This window comes from Gossypium hirsutum, chromosome D05 (genome assembly GCF_007990345.1).
Source record: "Gossypium hirsutum isolate 1008001.06 chromosome D05, Gossypium_hirsutum_v2.1, whole genome shotgun sequence".
Taxonomy (NCBI): domain Eukaryota; kingdom Viridiplantae; phylum Streptophyta; class Magnoliopsida; order Malvales; family Malvaceae; genus Gossypium; species Gossypium hirsutum.
Window position 1 is genome coordinate 30,691,262 of NC_053441.1, and position 22,575 is coordinate 30,713,836.

General features: G+C 33.9%; 1 long non-coding RNA gene across 3 annotated transcripts; it reads right to left on the reverse strand.

Moving 5' to 3' along the window:
* Positions 1-11,177: 11,177 nt before the first annotated feature.
* Positions 11,178-19,987, reverse strand: LOC121217943 (uncharacterized). Of its 3 annotated transcripts, none has more exons than XR_005914205.1 (3): positions 18,501-19,959; positions 18,275-18,391; positions 11,178-13,789 (listed from the first exon to the last, which is right to left on the reverse strand). It is a non-coding gene; the product is annotated as an uncharacterized lncRNA (long non-coding RNA). The 3 variants fall into 3 exon arrangements; XR_005914204.1 differs by lacking the exon at positions 11,178-13,789 and adding an exon at positions 13,819-14,814; XR_005914203.1 differs by lacking the exon at positions 11,178-13,789 and having other exon boundaries at positions 18,181-18,391; positions 18,501-19,987.
* Between the last annotated feature and the right edge of the window lie 2,588 nt (positions 19,988-22,575).

Genomic DNA, 22,575 nt, shown 5'->3' on the forward strand with positions numbered 1-22,575 from the left:
TTAACATCATAATATTTAAGTAAATTAAACATATCATAATCCATTCAATCATATCATTATGTCCCTAAATCGAGCCCTCGAGGCCCTAAAAATAGCTTTGAGGCAATTCAAGACTAATTTGAAACAAAACAGAAAGTTTAGGAAAAAGTTGCGAAGCCCTAGACCGTGTAATTTTCAAACAAGGGACACACGGCTGTGTCCCAGCCCGTGTCCTCACCTGTATAACTCATTGAGTAGGGTCACACGACTGTGTCACACGCCTGTGTGCTAGGCCGTGTAACTCTCTGACTTGAAACTTAAGATATTTTCATATGACACACGGTCATCTCGCCAGACCGTGTGTCTCACACGGCCGTGTGACAGCCCGTGTCCAGGCTGTGTGAACCCAAAATGTACCTTAAAACTCAAGTTTACCAAATGTGCTTACTTGAGACACAAACCTACCATTTTCCAACCAATTTACTTACTCAAAACACACCTAAGCAAGACCCAAACATGCCAAAATCACACAATTCAAAAGCTTATTCAATGTACCCTTATTGGTACCACAATTAAACATCTAAACAATTCAACCTCAATGCCATCATTTCATATTCCATACATAGATCACATACCTAACATTCAACCGTTTCATTCACACTTCAATATACCAAAAAGTTACCTAATCACAAGACATTCACTAATAACCAAAACACATTTATATCATCATGTACCAATTATTATCATAGGATATTATAACACACTAAAAGATTGACACAATTTCAAAACATCCCAAGTTACCAAAATAATATTCAACCCTATACATGCCATTTATAACCATTTCCATAAATATAAAAACTACCAAAATGGATCGATGGATAGTGTGATCGTGCTCTGACGTTGATTCCAACCATTCGAGCTTTACGATGATCTACAAAACATAGAAAACAATTATGTAAGCAACTAATGCCTAGTAAGCTCAAATAAAGAAACTTAGACTTACCGAACATAAATGATTAAACCGTTAAAACATTGCTCATTTAAAAATTAGGCACACTTTTCCTTCCTAGTCACAGCACACTACAAGTTTAGTAGATGTATTAATGAGCGTATCCAACCAATTAAACATGAAACATATCAATATGAAGTTCAATACCCAATTCCTTAATTTATTACTGAATTGGTTCCCTTTTCATTTCATATTCATATACCAACATTTTCCATTTCATGTTTCCATAACATAGTTCATTTCTATACACATACAATAAACTAACTTTTCCTTTCAATTGCACATTTCATCATAGACCATATCATTACTCAAAAATCATCGTTCATTTCATTTACATACCTTTTTGTTTTAACCCTTAGTTACTCAATGAACCAAAGAGAATAACATCGAATACTTGAAATAATATTTTTAGTACAGCTTACTTGATACAATACACCAGCATAAAACCTACTAGGCTCAAGGCTAGATACAACACATCGGCACAAAGCCTGCTAGGTACAAAGCCTGATATAATACACCGATACGAAGCCTGCAAGGCTTAAAGCCTAATACAACACACTGGTATGAAGCCTGCTATGCACAAAGCCTGATATAATACACCGGTACAAAGCTTGCTAGGCTCAAAGCCTGATAAAACACACTGACACGAAGCTTGCTAAGCACAAAGCCTAATGTAATACACTGGCATAAAACTTTCTAGGCTCAAAGCCTGATATAATACACCGGCATGAAGCCTGCTGGACTCAAGGCCCGATACACTATCTCCAATTCAACTCAATTTCATTATTAATTTTCATCAACCAATATTCAATAATTACAAAAATCAAAATCATTAAAATAAACAAATATCAATGAAATTTAATATGACATATTACATATAATGCGAATTTACCTTGACTGAAAGGGTTACTAAAACGGAGTCGAGAACTTATAATGCGAATTTACCTTGACTGAAAGGGTTACTAAAATGGAGTCGAGAACTAGTCTGAAACATTAGCTTTTCCTCCATTTAAAATCCGATTATGGCGTTTCTTGATCTAAATAATAATTCAACCCAATTAATATATTTCCAACATTCTAACAAGTAGTTTTATGCAATTAAACCCTTCCATTATCAATTCACAAAATTACCCTAACATTTTGTCTTTTATGTAATTTAGTCCCTACATCCAAAACATGCAAATTTACCATTTTTAACTGAAATTCATGTTAGTCGGTTTTCCTTTAATCTTATAATGTCCCATATTTTTCCTCATTTCACAAAATTTATATTAAATTTTAATATTCAATAGTTTAATCCCTAATCATTAAATTAATCAAAAATCACTTAACAAAATACTTATAAATAACAAATAACTTCAAATTCATCATTTAACATCTAAAATCACAAAGATTCAACAATGGCAAAATTCAATCTTTAATAGTTTCAAAAACAAAGGTACGGGTTAGCTGAACCTAGTTGTAACGATATCAAAAACATAAAAATTACGAGAAATAGGTTAAAAACGGACTTACATACAAGAACCTTTCGATGGCTGAACCTTGAAAGTATTTCCATGGAGGTTTTTCTTTCTACATTCGGTGGAGAACCTTGTTAAAGAAGATGATAATGATTTATTTTTATTTTACTTTAATTTTATTACTTATTTTTAATTATTTTAACCTTTACACATGAATAAAACAAAAATTTAAAAGCTCTCTTATCATCCCACTAATTAAAAATGGCATATTTACCATATTAATCCTTCCACTTATATTAATTAAGCCGTTTAATCATTCAAATCCAATAGTGATCAAGTTTTACATCCTTTATGATCTAGTCCTTTTTAATTAATTAACTATTCAAACATTGCAATTAACTATTTACATATCTAAAAAATAACTCCTTAAGTATTTAATAAAATATCTACGAGCTCGGTTTACAGAAACGAGGTCTCGATACCTTTTTTTCTGAAACCACTTGACTTTTGGAAGAAACACTTGAACTTAACTATTCATTTAAATAACAAAAATTATCCAATCAAAATTTATTATAATACTATATTTGACTTGTAAATCTTAAATAATAATATTTACAGATTCACTCATCGAATTTGTGGCCCTAAAACCACCGTTTTTGACACCACTAAAAAATGGGTCGTTACAAAGACATAGTCAAAGAGAGCTATTACGGTAAATAGTGTGTGGTTGATGGAGGATGAGAAAGGTGAGGTTTAGAAGATAGGGTTGATACATACAGAGGGTGGGTGGGTTTTAGGAGATGGGATAAGGAGAGACTCGTGGATGAGTGTCAATCCTATTTTGGGATTTAATCTGGAGGGAGTTTAGAAGGCAGAAAACTTTGCACATGTTGGGTCTTCTAGAGGAATGAAACGGAAAAATATGAAGCATTATTTGGAGGAGAATCCAATAGAAAATAGGGATGTAAAGAAGAGGCCTCAAATGAAAAGTATAGGTGCCAACGTTTTCGGGTTGATGGATTTGTTGGTGACTAGTAATGAGTGAAGTAGGGGCTCACTTCCAACAGTAATCAGCGGCTACCAAGGGGCAAGCCAACTGGTCGCAATGAAAATCTTAAGTTGGAACTTCCATGGTTTGGGGAATCTAAGAGCTATTTGAAGGTTTCAACACATGCTGAAGATATATAGTCCCTGTGTGGTCTTCCTTATGGAGAGAAAGTTGAATGGAAACAGAAATGGAAAGAGTTCAAAAGAGATGTGGCTTCCAAAATGGGATCTAGTTAAGGTTGATGGAACTAGAGGTCGTCTTAGCCTTACGTGGAATGAGAAATATTATTGAGGTGCAGAGTTATTCGAAGAATCATATAGATGTGGAGATTAGTGAAAGTGATGATAGTCTGAAATGGAGATTGACAGGGTTTTATGGGAATCTTGTGGCTCATAACAGGTAGGAATCGTGGAATTTATTGAGACGATCAGGAAGGAACTATGAATTTTCATGGGTTGTATGTGGTGGCTTTTGATGTCCACAAAACTAACTAAAAATTTGACCAAGGCAAATGCACCTATCACTTCATAGTATAGCTACGGTTAGCAAAGATATCGTTCCTACAAAGACTAAAAGTACTAGTAATTATTATCTTTTTATTATTTAACCAACAAATTTAAGTGATTGATTAAAACTAAAATTAACTAAATTAATTAACTATGAACGTGACAAAGAACAAAACCCGAAAATAATATAATAATAACTAAGAAGCGAAACAATACCCAGGAAAGAATCCACGTAGATTTCATCTGTCACTATCAATCTAAATTACGCGATTTCTCTACGTAGTATCTTGATCCGTAGAAATCCCTAAATTATGCTAATATCTCTTTTGAGAGTGAGAGCAACTGACTCTAGGTTGATTAATTGAATTTTTTTAATTAAAACCCCTATTATCACATTAACTCGTGCTATGGAATTCCCTATTTGATTTGACTCTAATCTAGTATATTTAGGTTGTCCTATTTCTGGGATTGCATACAACTCCACTCAATTACGCAAGATCTACTCTAAAACAAGATATATTCCTCCTCTAATTTAAGCACATCAAACATGGATCAATAATCTAGAAATATGAAACCAAGAATTAAACACACATAATTGAGAACAATATCTAAGTATTTATTGTATAAAATAAAAATCAAATGACAGAATCCATCATAGGGTTCATGCTTGAAAATGTATTTAGAAACTCATTATAATCTCCTGAGTATTTAGAAAATTAATTCATGCTTGAAAATAAAAACAACCATGATACAGTATAACTAAAAGAAATATAGAAAAACTCTAAAACAAGGTATATTCCTCCTGTAGCTTGTATCGATTGTCTGGTTTTCGCTCGCTTTTCGCTCCTTTTGCTCTCAAATGCTCTCATAAGTATAAAAATATGAATTTAAAGGATTAAGAGAATAAAATTCATCATTAACATCGAATAATCACCCAAAAATGCATTAAGAATAAGATTAAAATATGTTACTTTTAGAACTTATCAAATTTAATGAGATATTGTACTCATATGAGAAGATGGGAGGAGTACTGAGGGAGGAGAGAAGCATGAAAGACTTTCGAATGGCATTAAAAGATTTCCAATTGGTGGATATTGGTTATTCGAGGTCTTGGTTTACATGAGAGATGGGGAATTTTTCAAAAACGAACATGTCAGAAAGGTTGGATAGAGGAGTGGTGAATATGAGATGGATGAATTTGTTCCTTGAGTCTTTGGTTTGGCACCTACCTCACTCTTTGTTTGATCACTGTCCCTTTTTTATTCAAACAGACCAATACGAGATGCGAATGAGAAATAAAAGATTTAGGTTTGAAGTTTGGTGGATTTTAGAGGATTTTTGTGAAAAGGATGTTAAGAGAATTTGGGATATGACTTTGAGATATGTGTTGGAAAGATTGGCGATCCTTCGGGTTTGATTGCAAGATTGGGCAAGACATCTAAAAGGGAAGTGGATTAAGCGGAAGGAAAGTCTTATAAGAAGATAGGATGAATTGAATGGCCAGGATAGGGATGATGACACACTGGAGGAGCTATTAAAATCCACTTAAACTTGGAGATGGAGATAAGGGTAAGTGTTCGATCGAATTGAATCTAATGAAAAAATTTTGAGTTAATTGAGTTAACGAATCCTATTTTATCATCCCAACTCAATTCGAAATCGAGTTGGTGAGATGGAATTCGAATCGAATCGAATCGATTATATTTGTTCAATTTAAATTTAAAAAAAATATTTTAGGTCGTTGTAATCTCTATCACCCACCATAATCAATATTGCCCACTGTAATCAAATTTTTTATTAACTTTCATCCCCTCATAATTTATTTATTAATCTTTTATATATGAGTTAGTTCTTTTGCTTGCTTAGTTGCTTCAATTATCTTCTGAGTTTTGTCACTATGTATTTTGAAATTAAAAATATATTAAATGTAAAAAATATGATTTTTAATAAAAATTATTAAAAAGATAAAATGTTGAATTGATACCAACATAAAATTTTAACACGAATATTTTATGGCATCATCAATAATTCAATTTTATCAAAAAATTATAAAGATTCAATATGATTAAAAAATTCAATAATATAAATAGTACAAAATGTAACACCTTTAATCTGTATCTGTTGTAGGAATAGGGTTACGGAGTATTACTATACAATTAGAATCATTTAAACTTAACTTCATTCAATAACATAAAGAAATCATAAACCAATTATATACATACATTTCATCCTTAAATTGAGCCCCAGAGGCCCTAAAAATACCTTATAAACGATTCAGGACTAATTTAAAAAGTCTAAGAAAAAGTCACAGTTTTGGAAACATAGATCACACGACCGTGTGGCCAGGCCGTGTAACAATCGAACTAGGGACACATGACCGTGTCCCAGCCCGTGTCCTCACCCGTGTAACTCTCTGAGTAGGGTTACACGGCCGTGTTACACACCTGTGTGTCAGGCCGTGTAACTCTCAAAATTGCCCCACTTGCCCATGTGCCAGGCCGTGTGTTAGGTCGTGTAACTCACTGACTTACAACCTAAGAAATCACTAGATGACACATAAACGTGTCACCAAGACGTGTGTCTTACACGGTTGAGCCACACGTCCGTGTCTCAGGCTGTGTGGACCCAAATTCACCTAAAATCAAGCCATTTCCAAACCATTTCATGCACAATCATTCAACTCAAATAAGCACACTTTAAAGAGACCTATATATCATCAAAACACACATCAAAATGCCATTTCAAGACCCTAGTTCCACTAACTGATATGTCATTCAAAGGCACCACAATATATTAAGACATCATCCATCAAAACATGCCAATAATGCTACTTTTCATGTAAATCAACCGAAACCAAATAAATACTAAAAAACATTCCATCAATGACCAATTCCAACCATTCATACATATCATAAAAGGAGCCTTATATAAAAGTACATAAAAGTGACCATAAGAACTTACTTAAACAAGCATGATAAGTCCAACGACCATTCAAAAACATCAAGGCACAACCATACCAAATTACCATTTACATGTTCATCAAAACATCATTTTAAACTACCCTATACATGCCATTATAACCATTGGCCAAAATGCTCAAAAACTACCGAAAAGACTTCTAGATAGTGTGATAGATCTTCGACAAGCTTCCAACCAAATCGAGATTCCGACGATCTATAAAACAAGGAAAAACAACTACGTAAGTAATGAATACTTAGTAAGATTGTATAAACTTAAAGCATAACTTACCATTTCAATAATACATTACAAAGCTTAAAATACATTTCACACCAATGCCATAGGCTTAGAAATACCTATCCAACGTCATCAACTAACAAGTTAGTAGATTTTCCATGATAATATGAAATCAACCATATGTACAACTTCAAATAGTTCATACTTTCATTCATAAAGTCATGAATCAATCCAATTGCATACCTACATTTATGTTCCCTTTTCTTCCTCGTTGAACCATTTAGAACTACATTGGACACTTGGGAAGCTCTCATGAAGTGTGCCTTTACATATAACCTTTCCTTTATATAATTGCTTATACGAGCTGCGAAATGAGCCCACTCACATGAGTTGTGGTTCAAAATGTAAGCTACACGATACTGCTCACACAAGCCTTGGATCATTTGTAACAAATGTAGGACATTAGTCATCGGTAGGACATTTAAGACCAACACCTAAAAAAAATCCCTAATAACATGTCATTTGTATCCTATGAATTCATAAGGCTCAAACGGGACTCGCTATCCATCAATTGATCATAGCATTGATATGTGGTGCGTCGTTGAAAGCACCAAAAATATCCTATCCCTATAAAATAAAGAAAAGAATAGTATAACAGAAGTAGGGTCAAATCCTCAGAGACTGGATTTACACAACTTCTTGTTTCTTGAGTTCCCGGGCACAACAGTGCCCAAGAAAACTGGCGTACCTAAAAAAAATAAGAAAAACAAAATTAAGGACGAATTGAGATTGTGCAAATTGAAATTGAAATTGTAAAAATAAACAGAGTCAAGAAAAGAGATTCTTGGATTGAGAGATTCTAGCCTCCGGTTATCTCGATCCTCATTGGGTTCAATCGTAGGCTTTTAGATGATCCTTCTCAGGATAGAATAAGCCAGTTATAGTGGAAGAGGACGCCTATGACCACCAGCTCTACTTAGATTTTAGGCTTACGATATAGAAAAACCTGACTCTTGCCAACTGTCACTTTTTTGGGATCGTCTTACACTAGATCATCACTTCTCAATGGCGAATGTCACGCCATTTTGTCTGTTGGGCTTGACAACAACTAACGCAATAAGCTAATGAACCGACTGTGCAACATTCTCAAAACATACAAAGCGGCTGCCTTTGCACAAGATGAAAAGATCACTTTTGAAGGGACATGGACAAAATCGTTAGTCCTATAGTTCGGAGAAACGATGAATACTCGTTGAGAAGGTTAAGTACGAATTTTAAGCCTTGTGAACCCTTTTGGAGAATCTCGACAACTTTTGGCTATATGAGTTTAGTGGCTCATGCTTTTTGAAGAAATAAATAAGTTTAATAAAATGGAATTTTATTGAAAAATAAAAGGAACAAAAAGCTAAAGCTTTTTGGGAGAGGGAGCTTTTACAGAAAAGATGAGTGTCAATTTGTATCACTCCATCCCCTATTTATAGTATTTAAAAGAACCTAGTTTTTTCCTACTTAAATTCTAAAAGATAAATAAAAATAAATAAATACAAAAGCTGAAATTAAATCTAAATAATAATCTTAACAATAATCCTAATAAAATTCAAATTTAAATAGAGTCTTTTGTTAATAAATTTCTTCTTTGAATTTTTGCCCCAAGTCTTTCGCACTTCGTATTTTCAGCACCACTTTTTCCCTACTTCGCAAGTTGTCCCATTTTGTCTTTAAATTCATATTTTCCCCCAAATTTTCATTTACCTTCAATTTAATCTATAACAAATAAAAATATATATAAATAGTTCAAATTGGTAGAATCATACTCAAAATAAATATGTAATTAATACATAAAAATATGTCATTCCAGAGTATTATCAAATTCACCCTACTTAGCCCATGCTTGTCTTCAAGTATGGTTCCTATCCGCTGTGTAATTTAGATTTTACCATGAAAGAAAGATCACTCCAAAGTTTTATAAAAATTAGGCATAATGCATATGAAAATAAAGAGAACCTTTAGCTTGCTTTAAGTAAAACTGAAAAAGTATTTCAATTTAAACATACAAAAATTAAAATCGACTTGGATTACTTCATGAAAATTAGGTAATTTACTAAACATACCAAGACACCCTATTTGTTTCCACCCTTAGCCCCCAAATGCAATTCTTTATTATTATTTACTTATTTTTCCTTTTTTTGTTTTTCTTTTTTTAAGAATATATTGAACCTTTTGATGTGAAGAGAGATGTCAACCCAAGCACCCCACCCCAGTTACTCAGCCCAACACACTCTTAAAATTATTTATATGTTTTTTTAAAGAATATATTGAGCCTTTTGATGCGAAGAGAGATGACAATCAAGCACCCCACCCCAGTTACTCAGCCCAACAAATTCCTAAAAAATTTTTGTTTAATTCCAGTTAACGGAGTTTTACCTAACATGTCACACAACCTTTTGAGGGGAAGTAGGATGACAACCCAAGCACCCTATCCCGGTTACTCATTCAGTCACGTTTTAAACTAAGCTCATAACCAGGGAGACATTAAAATTTATTATTATCATGAAACATAAATTTAATTTTGGAGGACTAGGAAAAACAATCAAGTGTCAAAAATAAGTTTCGGCAATTACCTAATAGTCATGAACATAATTTTAGCATGCAATTGTATTAAGTGTCCTCTTTGCATTTAGACTTAATCAATTTTACTATAAGCAAAATAGGGTTAAATTTATTAATCATAATTATTTTATACTAATATAAATAAAACAATGGAGATGAAATCAATATAGAAAAATCATAACTAACTCAGTAGATAGGAATCATGCTTGCGGGTCAAACAATGGGCAATTCTTGGTTAAAATCTTGGGCATGAAAAGAGGTAGAATATTCTAAAAAAATGTGGGCAGAAACGAGCACAAGGTAGCAACAACAGTAACACAATAGTAAAAGCAGCAGATAAACTGACAGAAATAATAAAGAATGCCTCCTCCTACTTAAAACACATTGTACTCGATGTGAAAAATAATATTAATAAATATAATGAAAAGAAATGGTTTAGCACACTCCCCATCTCGTTTTCATTACTGTTTTTGCCTGTTTCCAAATTTAATTTTTTTGATTCTTTGATTCTCCTAGATATAAGAAGAGAGATAAAATTTATTAACATGCAAGAAAATAAAGAAAATAGAAAATATAAATAAAATAAAATAAAATTGGGTTGCCTCCCAACAAGCGCTTGTTTAATGTCGTTAGCTTGACGCCCCAACTAGTATTAAGGATGTTCTAGCTGAATTCTTTCATTCGTATGGGCTTGGAAATTCTCATTTTTACCACATCCACCATATTTAGGTTTAATCGTCTTTGCGCCTCTTTATTTTGGTTTCGTATTTTTCTCTAAGAAAATCTTATGTGTGCATGTCAAGGGGTTGATACCTTTTAAGTCGGCAATGGTCTCATCATTCTTCAAAAATGTGCATTTGAGATGCTCGGGAAATAGTTTTAATTCCAGATCTGATGCCTGCACAATAGAAGGTAGAAGTTTAGTGTTCATCGGAGACAACAATTCATTAACAGATTCAAAATCTTCAAATATCATTTTAGGTTTATCTCTATAAGATGACTTAAAAGTTTCTTCTACTAATGAGTCAATTATGTCGATATAGTTTACGTTCAAAATTTCACTAGGATGACTAATAGCACCATAAACGTTAAACTTCACGATCTCCTCGTCAAACTCCATCATGAGGGTTCCGCTATGCACGTCAATTTTAGTATTTCCAGTACTAAGGAAAAGTCACCCCAACAAGATATCTGAAGACCCAGGAGTGTTATCCTCTTCCATTTTTATCACATAAAAGTCCGCAGGAAAGATAAGTCCGTTGGCTTTCACTAATACGTCCTCAAGGACTCCTTCAGGATGCATAATAAACATGTCTGCTAATTGAAAGATAACACTTGTTTCCATAAAAAAAACCATGTTAAGTGATTCGTTAATAGAAAAATGCATTACATTTATGGGGGCCCCTAAATCACACATAGCTTTTTTAATTCCTAAATGGCCTATTTTGCATGGTATTGCAAACATGCCATTGTCTTTACATTTTAGTAGCATCTTCCACTGCAATATCGCAGATACATTTTCACCTACACTTACTCTTTCATTTCCAGTCAATTTTTGCTTGTTGATGTAAAGCTCCTTAAGGAACTTGGCATATCATGAAATTTGTTTGATGGCATCTAACAATGGTATGTTGATCTCGACATTTCTAAATTTTTCGAGGATCTCTTTTTCCCCCTTACCTCTCCGATGTTGGCTCAATCGTCCTAGAAACGGTGGTTGAATTATGGGCAATGGAGGTTTCGTTCAGACCTGTTCATCGTTTTTTTTCTTTTTCTAGGCAAAATCTTGATCAAGATTCCTGTCAGGATTCGGTTCCAGTACTTTTCCACTTCGTAACGTCACTGCATTTGCGTATTGTCTTGGGTTAGATTCCGTTTGTGATGGCAGCTTTCCTTGTGAGTTCATTTTCTCAATTGATGTAGTTAACTCTCTTATGGATGCCTCAATTTTCTGTTGAAAATCTTTTGCTTGTTGATGCAAAGCTCCTTAAGGAACTTGGCATATCATGAAATTTGTTTGATGGCATCCAACAATGGTGTGTTGATCTCGACATTTCTAAATTTTTCGAGGATCTCTTTTTCCCCTTACCTCTCCGATGTTGGCTCAATCGTCCTAGAAACGGTGGTTGAATTATGGGTAATGGAGGTTTCGTTCAGACCTGTTCATCGTTCTCTTTCTTTTTCTAGGCGAAATCTTGATCAAGATTCCTGCCAGGATTCGGTTCCAGTACTTTTCCACTTCGTAACGTCACTGCATTTGCATATTGTCTTGGGTTAGATTCCGTTTGTGATGGCATCTTTCCTTGTGAGTTCATTTTCTCAATTGATGTAGTCAACTCTCTTATAGATGCCTCAATTTTTTGTTGAAAATCTTTTGTTTGTTTTTGGAGATCGAGAGTTTACCGTTGTATTTGCTGTTGGAAATCAACAGTTTGTCATTGTATCTACTACTGGAAATCAAACACATTAGCTGCTAATTTATTGACCATGGTTTCTAGAGAGGTACCTGAATCTTGCGTTTGTTGTGGAAACTGGTTTTGGTATGGCTTGTTATACTGTAGGTTTGCCCAATAACTCAAGTTAGGATGGTCTTTTCATCCTGGGTTATATATATTTGCATAGGGGTCATATCGCATTTAGGGCAGTCCAGGAAAGTTCCCCACAGCATCTAAATGGGTCATAGTATCGTCACACAAACTAAGGCATGCATCAGTTGTATGTTCGGGTGTTGCACAAATTCCGTACTGTCGGGCTGGTCCTGTTTTTACTGTAAAAAGAGAATTCACAATATTAGTAAGTCTATCAACTTTATCTTTTAAAGCTGAATTACTTAGCTGGTGAACCATTCTAGTGGATTCATGATTGGCTCGAAATTTCTGAGTATTTGCAGCCATCGTGGAGATAAGTCCCTTGCCTGTTGGGGAGTCATGTTGACCAATGCCCCTATATTGGCGGCATCTACCATGTTCATTTCTATGAGCTTCAAGCCTTCATAAAAGTATTGGAGTAGAGACTGTTCCGTTATACCATGTTGTAGGCAACTTGCACACAACTTCTTAAATCGCTCCCAATAGTCATGAAAAGACTTTACTTCTTTTTGCCTTATCCCAATGATCTCCTTTCTTAACTCGGATACACCCGATGTTGGAAAAAAACCTGTTGAGAAACAAAATGGAAAGATTAGTCCAAGTTGTAATAGATCTAAGAGGTAGATAAAACAACCATTCCTTAGCAAAATCTGCTAAGGAAAAAAGGGAAAACACACAATTTGATTTGATCCTCAATTACGCCTTGAGGTTTCATACTAAGACAAACTATATGAAACTCTTTTAGATGTTTTGTGGATTTTCATTTTGTAATCCGCGGAAAGTCGACAGTAAATGGATTAATCCTGACTTCAGTTCAAAATTAGTATCCATAGTAGGATATGCAATGCATAACGACGATTGTTCTACAGGAGCTTTGGCCAATTGCTGAATCATTTAAGCAATACGTTGATGTGCTAGATTCGGGTTTTCGTTAACCCTAGCGTTAAGCACTTCTGCTGGTGGACTGACTCCTATTTTTTCGTTTTCTAGTGTGTGACTAAGGTTTTCGTTAACCCTAGACTCAACTTTGTCACCTGGTTCTATTTCCGGCAGTGGGTTACTCTAAGTCCCTACCACCTCTGACTGTTTTTTATGTAGCTTTGTTTCCTTGCGATTAGCTCTCACAGTCTTCTCCATTTCTGAATCAAACATAAGAATTCCTGAAGGCAATCTGATCATAAGAAAAAAAAGAAACAAGAGTAGTATGATACAAGACCCCAGTAACGGTGTCAAAATTTGGTGCGTCATTGAAAACACTAAAAATATTCTATCCCTATAAAATAACGAAAAGAATAGTATAAGGGAAGTAGGGTCAATTCCTCAGGGGCTGAATTTGCACAACTTCTTGTTCCTCGAGATCCCGGGCATAATCGTCCCCAAAAAAAATGACGTACCTAAAAAAAATAAAAAACTAGAATTAAAAGTATGGACGAATTAAGATTGTGTAAATTGAAATTGAAATTGTAAAAATAAACAGAGTCGAGAAAAGACATTCTTGGATTGAGAGATTCTAGCCTCCGGTTATCTCGATCCTCCTTGGGTTCAATTGTAGGCTTTTAGATGATCCTTCTCATGACAGAATAAGCCAGTTATAGTGGAAGAAGACGCATACAACCATAAACTCCACTTAGATTTTAGACTTACGATATAGAGGAACCTAACTCTAGCCAACCATTACTTTTGTGGGACCGTCTTACACTAGATCATCACTTCTCAATGGAGAATGCCACACCATTTTGTCTTTTGGGCTTGACAACCACTGACGCAGTAAGCTAACGAACTGACTGTGCAACCTTCCCTAACAATACAAAGCGGACACCTTTGCACCAGATGAAAAGATCACTTTTGAAGGGACATGGACGAAAGCTTCAGTCCTGTTGTGCGGAGAAACAATGAATACTCGTTGAGAATGCTAAGTGCGGATTCTAAACCTCATGAACCCTTTTTGGGGATTCTCGATAACCTTTGGCTAGATGAGTTTAGTGGTTCATGCTTTTTAGAAAAAAAATAAGTTTAATGAAATGGAATTTTATTGAAAAATAAAAGGAACGAAAGGCTAGAGCTTTTTGGGAGAGGGAGCTTTTATAGAAAAGATAAGTGCCAATTTGTGTCACTCCATCCTCTATTTATAGTACTTAAAAAACCCAATTTGTTCCTACTTAAATTCTAAAAGATAAATAAAAATAAATAAAGATTAAAGCTAAAATTAAATCTAAATAATAATCTTAAAAATAATCCTAAAAAAATTTAAATTTAAATAGAGTCTTCTATTCATAAATCTCTTCTTTAAATTTTTGCCCCAAGTCTTTCGCACTTTGTATTTTCAGCACTACTTTTTCCCTACTTCGCATGCTGTCCCATTTTGTCTTTAAATTCATTCTTTTTGCCCCCAAATTTCCTTTTGCCTTCAATTTAATCCCTAATAGGTAAAAGAACCATAAATAACTTAAATTTGTAGGATCAAACTCAAAATAAACATGTAATTAATACATTCCAGAGTATTATCAATATGTTCATATATCGATCCATTTGCAATGTAAATAACATAATAACAATCAATATAAATAACATTAATATGATAACCTTTTATACGAACTTACCTTGATGACTAAGGCGTAAAAACGAAATCGAGCTAATCCGAAACTTTTACTTTTCCCTGATTTAGGCCCGTACGTGGTTTATATTGATCCAAATAGATAATTATATTCAATTAAGTTTTCAATTAACCTCAAACATTCAATTCAATCCATAATTCACATTTATGCATAATTACCATTTTTCCCCTAATATTTTAACTTTTCACAATTTAGTCATTAAGCTTATAACTGTAAACCTAACCATTTTAATCAAATTCCATATCAATTAAACATACAAGGGACCTTGAAACTATTCATATTTATTACCATTTCACAATAAAACCCTAGAATTTATACCTTTAAAAAATTAGTCCCTAAATGACATTTTCATCACAAATCACTTTACCAAGACTTGTTTATTTTTCAAAAAATGTTCATAATCTATCATTTAGCATCACAACCTATTCAAATACATTCATGGAAAGTCCTTTAACCTTTAATAGTTTTATAAATTGACCTCTGGGCTAGTTAGATTAAGCTACAACAATCACAAAAACATAAAAATCATTAAAAACTAACCTTAAAACACCAACATGCATGAGGTAGACTTAGCTGAATCTTCAAAGCACCAAAAATGGTGTTTTTCTTTAATATTTCAGTGGGAGAAACCAATTAGAAAGATGATACCATCTGTACTTTGTTTTAATTTTACTTTATTTATCAAATTACTAAATTAACCTTTGACATTAACATTAGAATTCGCTTAAACTATGTCCATAATTGTCCACTAACCTTTTGAATGTATAATTACCATTTAAGTCAATTTACTTTCATTTCCATAATCATTTAACCCTTTTAACAAATAGAACTCAACTTTTATCCTTTTTACGATTTAGTCTTTTCCCCCTAATTAATGATGCAAACATCAAAATTTCTTAATCAAATTTTAATACGACCTGAATAAAATCTCATAGACACTAAATAAATGATAAAATATTAATTTACTTGTCAGATTCATGGTCCCAAAACTATTGTCCCGATATCGTAGAAAATGGGCTGTTACACAAAATGTGAAATTTTATTTAATAATATAAATAGTAAATTTAAATAAAATTATTACTATTTAGGTTTAGGAATTTTTTTGGATGATTTTAATTTTTTATTTGGGGGTAAAAGGTGAGAAGTAAAAATTTAAGGAGAAATAAAAAGTTTTGGGGTTAAGGGAGTAAATTTTTTGAGGGAAAGTAAATTGGGGAGCAAAATTTTGGGGGAAAATATTCAAAAAAGGAGGGAAATTGGGTTTGGGGTAGAAAAGAGTGGGATGGAAGGGGAGTAAAAGTTTTGAGGGGAAAGTACAGAGGTTTGAAAGTTTGAGGTAAAAATGTAAAATATTATAATTTTATATTCAGTTTATTCAAATTATTCTAGCCATTCGAATTCAAAAACCAAACTCGATTCAAACTTGAAATTAAAAAAAAAAGTTTGAGTTGACTTGAATAACTCGATTCGTTTAACTCGAAATTCAAAATTTTTTGTTTGATTTTTTCGAATCGAATCAAGTTTTACTCACCCTTAGATGGAGAAGGAGGAGATATATTGGGAACAAAGGACACGAGCCAATTGGTTGAAGATGTGGGATAAAAATATTGCTTTCTTCCAAAATTTTGCATCCCAATGTAGGTGAATGAACCAAATGTGTGGTTTGCAAAATGATGATGGGGAGGTAACTATGGATGAAAGAAAGATGGAGATGATAACCCGTAACTATTTTAAGAATATATTCTCTACAAGGGGTAATGGCGACATAGACCATATTTTATTTGGTGTGAATAAGTGTATTACGGATAACATGAACTAGATGTTTTCGAATAGATATACGGGGGAAGATGTTTATGTGGCACTAAAAGGTATGGGTCCAACAAAAGCATCATGGGCAGATGGTTTTTCAACTTCCTTTTTTAGAAATTTTAGCATATCGTTGGGCGTGATGTTAGGTCATTTTGCCTGGAAATTTTGAATGGAAGTCAGTCTTTGTAATCTCTAAAACTCACCAACATTGTGTTAATACCAAAGATAGGGCATCCAGTGAATTTAATGAATTTTAGACCGATAAGCCTTTGAATGGTGTTATATAAAATGATTTCGAAGACAGTTGCTAACCGGTTTTACAATGTTTTAAATTGTTGTGTAGACGAAGCCTAAAGTGCATTTGTTTTGGGCCGTTTAATCACAGATAACCTGCTCATTGCTTATGAAATTCTACACACGTTTAAGCAAAAAAGAACAGGTAGGAAAGGTTTAATGGCATTAAATTAGGCATGAGTAAAGCTTACGATCATGTAGAATGGGATTTTTTAGGATTTTTTAGGAGTATGGTAATTAAAATAGGATTTGCTAAGTCATGGAGTCAATTTATTCTGCAATATATTAGCACTATCTCTTATTCTATTATCTTGAATGGCGCAACAGGAGAGGTGTTTAAGCCTAAGAGGGGCTTACGACAGGGAGATCTATTAAGTCCTTTTATTTTCTTGATATGTAGTGAAAGGCTCTCGACACTAATGAGGATGGCAGTGGAGAAGGGTATAGTAAGAGGGGCAATAGTAAGTTGAAGGGGTCCACAGATTTCTCATCATATTTGTAGACAATTTTATTTTATTTGGGGAGGCTACACAGAGGGCGACTTATATCCTTAAAAATATTTTAAAGGAGTATGAAGCGTGCTCAGGATAATATATCAACTATGAAAAATCCATTGTGTTTTTTAGCTCAAATACCTCCAAAGCTGTAAGGAATTTAGTTTTGTAGGGACTGGGAGTTCAATGTTCTATTAATCGCAAAAAATATTTGGGCTTGTCAAATATAGTAGGTCAGAAATGATAGGTGTTTCAAGGGTTAAAAGATTGCATTAAATCGAAGATCAATAGTTGGAGCACTAGCCAGTTGCGTAAAGGGGTAAGGAGAATTTTATGGAAGTAGTGTTACAGGCAATACCGACTTATGCAATGACTTACTTTTTATTGCCTAAATCTCTTTGTGTGGGAATAGAGCGGATAATGGCAAATTTCTAATGGCAAAAAGCATAAGGTAAGCGTGTGATCCATTGGTGTGAGTGGAGGTCGCTATGCGAATTAAATGAAAATTGGGGCTTTGGTTTCCATTGTTTAACAAAATTCAATTTAACCTTAATAGTTAAGCATGGGTGGAGGTTAATAAACAATCCAAATTTGTTGTTAACTCTAACATTAAAAGTTAAGTACTATTCGATTTTAGATTTTCTGAGTGTTGGATTAGGGAATATACCTTCCTATACATAGAAGAGTGTAAGGGCTACTAAGGGCCTCTTACAAGCTAGGCTTTGCTGGCAGGCCTGGACAGAAAAGGTAATCCCAATGGAGGAGGCTGCATGAGTGCTAGGAGCTGTGAGGTTTAAGATATAGCAGGGAGTAAGTGATCTGAAGATCAGGTTGGTTGTAGATTTAATTGATGTTGATAATAGGAAAAGGAAAGAAGATACAATTAAATATACCTTCTGCGACAGTGATGTAAGATGAATTTTGTGTATTCCGTTGGCAAGATTCCCACATGATGATTACATAGTGTGGCGAGTGGAGGCATCCAGGGAGTATTTGGTGAGGGGCGGATATAAACTTATATTACAAGGTATTCTTGATCTCGTGCTAAATTATAATCAAAATGAAAATGTAGAATTTTACAGAAACTTCGGGGCCTAGATCTACCCTCTAATATTAAAATTACAGTTTGAAGAACTGGTGTGAATTTCCTACCTATCCTAGCTAATTTACAATACAAAACATTAGTTGCAGAAGCAATTTTCCCAAGATATAAAACGAAATTGGAAACTAGGGAACATGTTTTTTAGGACTGTCTTGCAACAAAGGAGATCTGGGATAAATTACAGTTTGTATGGTCACAGGAACTGTTAAATCTAAAATATATGGAGTGGATTACCTATGTTCTGGCGTATAAACCCAGTGATTGGTGTTGAACCTTTGTTTGTACTTTATGGGAAATTTGGACCGAGAGGAATAAATGGGTGCGTGATGGACAAAAAAGATCAAGGTCAAGTATCGCAAACTTCATTAAAAGCTATATTCGAGAATTGGATGAGCTGGAGAAGAAGTTACCAATCAAGAGTCGAGCCAGTGAAAGATGGTGACCATTGGATTCATCAGTTTTCAAAATAAACTTTGATGTTGCATTTAATAATAGAGAAAGCAGGTCTTGTTTGGGAATGGTGTTACGAGATTCAAATAGAGAGATTTTGAAATCGAAGATAGTGATAAATGAGGATATACTTTCAATGTTTGCGGCGGAGGCCATTGCATGTGTGCAAGTGGTTACACTAAGCAATGATTTAGGTTTAACGATGGTGGAGATAGAAGGGGACACACTATTAGTGGTCAAGAAAGTCCAAAGCGATGGGGTGAATAGATTAGAAATTGGAGCCTACATTAAGGATGCGAAACATTAGGTGAGGGTTTTCAAAAATATAGATTCAAATGGGTTGGGGGAGGCAAATGGACTCATTCTTTGGCAAATGAAGGGTTAAAGAGGGGAGAACAAATGTACCTGCAAAATGAAGTACCTAACTTCGGAATAGTAGCAACGGAGAATGATCGGGGTTGGGAAAGAGATCTGGATTTGAGGCGACATCGATGAGAACTAGAACGGGAAGTTTTCGTTGGAGAAGGTATGGGGAATGTGAAGAATGCAAAAAGTTTTCCTCCAAAAGCTATTGTTGATTCAAGTCAGTTTAGAGGCTTCTAGAACCTGACAGCTCATTGTTGGATTAGTTTATTTATTTTTGTTGTATTTTCTTTATTTTATTTTATTGTGTGATTGTTGTTTATGCCCAACGGATTAGAGTGGGCTTTTTTTTTGTTTTTTTGTTATTATTCAATCCAACTTATACTTCTCAAAAAAAAGAAGAAGAAGAAGAAAGGATTTAGGCGTTTGTATCAGTACTAAAGATATTTTTCAATCTAATAAAGTTATCAGGACTTAAACAAAAAGTCATAATAATAAATTTAATTTTTAATGTTTACATTATTTTATCCATTTGTTCTTTTTAAAGCCAATTTTTGTTATTAACCTTTCAAAAAAAGTTGAATATTTTTTAATAAAAATGATGACTAAAAACATTTTTTTAACAATGTTGGCTTGGCAATCCACATCATGCTAATATGACATTATTTTAAAAATACTTTTGTCCTTTTATATTTTATATAATTTACAAAAAAACATATTATGAAATTTGAACTAAAATATCGTATTGTTCATTTTTTTTTCAATTTCACCATTTCAACCAAAACATTGTTGATCTTTTACATTAATTTTTTTAAATATAAAGCCTAAAAGAAATCAAGTTCATTTTGTTGTCCACTAGGATTAGACCTGATCATGGGTAGGTCCACCCGTCCAAGCCCAAAGGTTCGCTTGAAAAATAGGAAGGTTTGGACAAAAATATAGGCCATTCTAAATCTTATAGCTTTTGAATTGAAAAATCTTAAAAAATTAACAGCGTGTTTGGTTCAGTGGAATAGGTAATCCATTACGCCCCGATTACTCGCCTATTACATTACCGATCTATTCCGGCATTTGGTTCGCTGTAATCGGTATTACGCGGCTATTACAATACCGACCTAATCCCCAAATTTGCTACTTTTCTATTCCCTTCCCAAATCGACGATTACCCTATTACGTGCGTGTTCCCTTCCCAAGTCTTTGTTTTACCCTCCCTCCCTACCCGAAATCGACCTCCACCCTCTCCTTTTTCTGTCCTCATCATTTGTCCTCCCATTTCCCACTGCTTCATTTTTTCTGTCGGTCTCGGCGTTTGGTTTTTGAATCTTGAGGTATGAATCAACTTTTCATTTCTTGAAGCATTTTACATGATTCTTTTCGTAATAATGGTAGTATAACTGTGGCATTATCTCCACATTTTATAGGAGTTTCTGCCATTTTTTGAATGAGTTGGGTTTTTTCCCCAGAATTTTCCCTTTGTATATAGTTTCTGCTAGTTCTATTTCTTCGTTTTTCTTTTTGGTGCTAAATACTCGCTTGAATCTGTTATTCTCTTTTTCTTTTTGACTGTCCTTTTATGTTTTCTATATTGGTTGAACAATTGTTTCATCCTGCATGAGATTCAATCTTCAATTCCAGTACTTGTTATATGCTGATTATAGCAGATACGATTCCTCTGTCCTCTCTGAAACTAGAACTGATAGTATAAACTTGCTATGATTAATGTTAATATCTTGGATAATAAAAGGCTAATTTCTTCTGGGATTATACCTATGTACTCAATTTTGTCTTTACACCTTCAAATATTTTCCTTTAGATATTAAATTTTAATCAGATTATAATCTTAGTTTGAGTTTTTCGATTTGGAATTAGGGTGTTTTTAGTGTTGTCAATTTATGTTATATCCAAAGCATTTCCAGCCAGTTTCCTTCAAATTCTGCCATTGAAGCTTTGATCTTTTTCCCCATAATAGATGCCTCCATAGAGTTCTGCAGCAGTATAGAACCAATTTTCCAATTCCTGATATAATTTCCAGATTAGAAAAGGATTAAACGTTTATACTAATATTGTCGAATTCAACATTGACCATTCAATATTCAATAAATATATTCAACCCTTCATCCTTGTAACATCAACAAGATGTCTTCGCATTCTCTTCTGATATCTTCCCTTCTGGCCCTCTTCTTTCTCGTTGTCTTAACTAGAGTTCCGACGATTTTATCCATCTACGATCTGCAGTACTTGGCATGCAGGAACCTCACCCTATGTTTATTTATTTTTATTTGTTTTAGGGTCGCATAGATAGTCAATCTTGGTTTCAGTTGAATATTTTAACTTTAAAAAATAGATTTAATGTTGGAATTATTAAATGAATGAAATTGAAGAGTATCCTCTTTATTGATTTTTGCTGTCTCTCAACACTTAATCGATTTCCCTTTTCTCATTACAGGTTCTTTGTTCCAACACTTCTTCATCGCAGTCATTCCCGATTTGCTCATTACAGGTTAGTTTTTCATTGGTATTCATGGTTTTGTTTGTATGTTTTCCCTGATTGCATGTTTGTATTGTTGTAGCAGCTTTTGTTGTTTCCTTTGTATGGTTTTGTTTGTATGTTTGTATTGCTTATTACAGCTATTGTTTGTATGGTTATGGTTATTGCTGCAAGAAATGTAGAGACAAAATGAATGTAGGAATATAATGATTCTCAATCCTTGCTTGCAAGCTAGGTTTGGTTTGGTTTGGTTTGGTTTTGTTGGGTTTTTCCATTCACACATACACTCCACTCTCTATCTGACTCATAATTCATTGTTTGCTTTCTCTGCTATCTCTCTCTCCCACATGCCTTACAACTTTTGTTTTGTGTATCATGGAATGACAGTGATTAACATCACCCTATTGGTTTTAGTAGATTGTATATAGTCCAACCTGCGAAAAAAGTGGTTATTAGCATTATTGGACCAACAAAATTATTGGGATGCAGGCAGCCTGCACCACACAACTTTTTTTTCTCCCTTCTCTAGGTCTGCCAGCTTTATCATATGAATGAAGAACCCATG